The sequence below is a fragment of the Helianthus annuus genome, chromosome 6 (assembly GCF_002127325.2).
Source record: "Helianthus annuus cultivar XRQ/B chromosome 6, HanXRQr2.0-SUNRISE, whole genome shotgun sequence".
NCBI lineage: Eukaryota > Viridiplantae > Streptophyta > Magnoliopsida > Asterales > Asteraceae > Helianthus > Helianthus annuus.
Window position 1 is genome coordinate 135,769,293 of NC_035438.2, and position 4,597 is coordinate 135,773,889.

Below are 4,597 nucleotides of genomic sequence, written 5' to 3' on the forward strand. Positions count from 1 at the left end.
TAGTTGATCGATTGACGAAATCTGCGCACTTCCTACCGATCCGAGAAAAAGACAGCACTGGAAAGCTTGCTGAGATATACTTAAAAGAAATTGTGGCACGTCATGGAGTGCCTATCTCAATCATTTCAGACAGAGATGGACGCTTTGTCTCAAGAATCTGGCAATCCTTTCAGGAAGCCTTTGGATCTCAGCTAGATCTAAGCATGGCATTCTATCCACAAATAGACGGCCAGAGCGAACGAACCATACAAATGTTAGAAGATATGATTCGCGCATGTGTCATGGACCTAGGCGGCAGCTGGGATACTCATCTACCTTTAGTTGAGTTTTCCTACAATAACAGTTATCATACAAGCATCAAAGCCGCACCTTTCGAAGCTCTGTATGGCCGCAAGTGCCGATCGCCCTTATGTTGGGCAGACGCTGGAGACAAGCGAATGGTTGGTCCTGAACTTGTACAAGAGACGACCAACAAGATTACTCAGATCCGAGAGTGCATTAAGGCGGCTCGAGATCGAAAAAAGAGCTACGCTGATCGAAGACGAAAACCATTAGAATTCGAGGTGGGAGACAAAGTGTTGTTAAAGGTCTCAGCTAGTAAGATTCGGAAAACGTGGGAAGCTGAATCCACGATACATCGGACCATTCAAGATCTTAGAGAAAATTGGTACCGTAGCATACAAATTTGAATTACCGGAAGAACTAAATGGAGTACATGACAGGTTACATGTATCCAACCTCAAGAAGAGTCCAACACAAGAAAACATAATCATCCCTGCGGAAGAAGTGCATGTTGATGACACCCTCCGATTTACAGAACAACCCGTTGAGGTTACAGACTGGAAAGTCAACAGGACTAGGAGGAGCAGTGTCAAGCTTGTCAAAGTACGTTAGAACTACAAGCACGGACCCGAGTACACGTGGGAACGGGAAGACCAGTTCAAAGAAAAGTATCCCCACCTATTCAAGAAGACTCCTGCGAGAGTTAGTTCAGCCTAAATTTCGGGATGAAATTCTTTTAACGGGGGGAGACTGTGACAACTGGCACAAAACCGGTAATTTCCGTACATTCTAATTATTATTTAATGACTGCAATTATGTGCTTAAATGTCAACATTGTCTGATTACATTCTATATAAGTGAATTCATGCACGTTTTATACTACAAGAATTACATTATGCAATAATGAACTGCGATGTGTCATAAATACTAGTAAACTCACCGGTAAGACACATTGTGTCAACAATCCTACAGAAAACAGTCAGACAATAGAATAGGAGCCTAGGTGTAGGTCCAATGACAAGAGTACATTAAAACCCAAGAGTACATACAAGGGTTTATATATAGACCATCCGGAAGCTATGTAGGACCGGTTTTGCGACCGTTCGATTGCGTAACGAACGTTTCACGTGCGGAATCCGTGAACGAACGTGACCGAACACACGATAACGTACTACTAATGTGATTCCATTGCTAGAATTGACGTGTACGGTACAAGAATCACAAATACAATACTTTCTCTCTCTACTTTCTCTCTCTAGAAAGTCTTCTCCAAGTCTTCTCCCTAAATCTCTCCTAAAACTCTTCCAAAAGTCTTACTAAAATCATGACATATCTCCTATTTATATGGTCAAGGCAACTTAGTGAAAGTTCACACTAATTACAAGTTTGCCACCTTGCCATTTCTAACTAAATATGACAATATGCACTTGATTCTTTCCCGGCTTTTCACTATGACTTGGATTGACCGGATTGACGAAGGCGATAGACAAAATATGCATCAACAATCTCCCCCTTGGATATTGCCGTAGTCAATCTCGTAGTGAAAACTCATAACGACTTGTCTTTCTCTCTCTCTCTAAGACTCGAACAAAGATGTAGTCGACAGACATCTGCACTAACAGACTCCCCCTTGAATGTTGACGGAATCTTCAGTGAGAGTCTTCAATCATTCACAGCACCTCAATCTTGTTCGATCTTCTTCAGGAACTCTGCCTGGAATCATTTCTCTTTCAGAAACTTCCTCCTGGAATCATATGCCTGGATCTTTCTCTGGCTCTAACTTTCGTCAGACTCCCCCTATCTTCATGCTGGGATCTCTGTCTGGAAATCGTTATCACCATTGAAATCAACTCCTGGCTTTCTCTGTTTAAGCTCTTCTCTGGTTCTGATGAGTCTCCTGGCTATCCGTAACAACAGGATCAGAAACCTGCAAAACTCAAACACACTATCACAAACTAATATAATTTGAAGTTCAACTTAATGAATCAGCAAATCATATAAGAAAAATTATGAAGATCAAACTGTAGGTTACCATTCAACTTATTCATCAAGTTAATGAACCAAATTTGCATTTCAAATCTTCACAATTTAACATACTCTCCCAAACCACAAGTTCAACATGTTTTACACTTGAAATATCGAAAATCAGTTCTTCACACTCTGTTGTCGAAAATCTTTTTGAAGTTTTCAAATATCAAACAAAAATACAATATTTTTGGATTTTTGAATTTAATGAAATACAAAAATGAACACTATTTTTGAGAGATTGTGCAAGAGGATCATATCGGTTTTTGAGACATATCACCAACACCGTTGATCTTGGTTAATCAGCAAATGTTAAAAACAAATTTACTTCTGATTGTCAGTATTGTTGTCCACTTAAACCTCTACACAAATTTTCAATTGATTCAAGATACGTATTTAATGTATTAGCACTTAAACTTATTTGAGTGTCCCACCTCTTGAATATACTCCCGTATCCAGATCTCAATATTCTGATTTACAGGTAAGTATACTACGAATGATATCTGTATATAAATTAGGGGAAAAAAGCGAAGACTGAGGGATCTCAGGTCAGAACTTCCGTTCAGCAGAGAGATATCAGTTTCGACTTGGCAGTGTGTCCCCTTTAGAGGATCTTTTCAGCTACAACAACTGATCATCAATTTTATTGTCTAATCAGCTGAGGGCTTTATGCTATGTTTCAAGCATATGAAGAAAGTATTAGCCAGGGACTAGGTCAGAACTACCGTTCAGCAGAAGTCCCGGAATAATACCCCAGACATCATTTGAGTACAAGAACCTAGTATTCCAGAATAAGAAACCTTTCAGACGAGATTTCAGGGGTTACCTATATATCCAAGTAGTGTTCCCCACAAAATAAGTAAGTTTTGATTTTATGTTTATATCTCGAATACAATTTACTAACTGTGTGAAGCCTACTGACACATCATTAGTAAGACTTGTTTAAAAACAATTTTGTCTTTACAAATCTCTAGCATGCTGTGATAGTCCACCGATGTACTATCATCTCCTCTTTTTGCAACAAAACTCATTTTCATTTTTCAATTTTTTTTAAAATTTTCAAAATTTTAATACTCCCCCTAAAATCAAAATATGTTTCAATTTTGATTTTTTGAGAAAAAAAAAATTGAAAACAAACTATACAAGAAACTTGACAACATTATGTGAATTACCTCAATTCACCATTCTCGTGCAAAAACAATCAGAACTCCCCCTCACAACAAACTATTTTCCCATAATGATTTCAAAACACTTAAGTTTGTTTCAATCAAAATGGTTTTTCCGGAAAAATTAGTTTGTGTTCAAACCATTTGTAGATTCGGGGTTATCTCTTCATCTTGTTTTCTTCAAACATTTTAAAGATTTAACATTTCCAGTTTTATCATAAACCATCAGTAGAAAATCAAGTACAAATTAATGTCCCTGATTTACCACTTATGAGGCGAAAAATCACCAAAGTGAAATTTCTCAAGAAATGTGCCGATTCATGATCCACGATACCATCTTGGGATCTCCGGCAAGTCAGGTTTTTCTATTTAAACAATTTCACCCAAGCCTGACTGCCCTTGGGTGATTTTGAATTCTTGCTCAACAATGGTGGAAAATTTGCATCATCCATTGCTAAACTAGAATTCTCAACTTTTACCTCAACCAATGGCTCCTCTGGTTTTACCATACCAGAATCATTGCCTGCAGGTGGCTTGTCCGACTTTGATCTGTCAGATTCATCGCCGACCCTTTTCTTCTTCTTCTTTTCCTCTTTAGTCCTCAGATTTGTATCTGATGAATTCTTTTTGCTTGTTGTTGCAACTGAGGGAGTTGATTCATCAGAACTTTTAATCTTTTTGTCCAGTGAACCCGAGGACAAAATCTTTTCGAGATATTCTCTCGCTTTCTTTCTCTTTTTCCTCAGTCGATCTTTCTGCCCCTGAGAAAGCTTCACTTTTGTTTCTTGAACTTTAGGTTCTTTGACCTTCTGTTCTCTGACGTTTTGGCCCGAAACTTTCAATTCTTTGGGCTTGACAACGACTGGTATCTTCTTTGCCATTTTCTGAGAATTGACCCTCAATCTTTCATGCGATCTCTTTGGGCAATCTCTGGCAATGTGACCTTTGATATTGCAATTGTAGCACCTCCTGGTCTCATAACTCCAGTATTGGCAGTTAACAGCAATATGCCCCTGATATCCACAGCTGTAGCACACCCTGTTATCATACCAGTTACCATTTTCACACCAAACGCTCAGATCATAGCATTGTCTGGCTTGGTGATATTCCTTCCTCAAATGTGC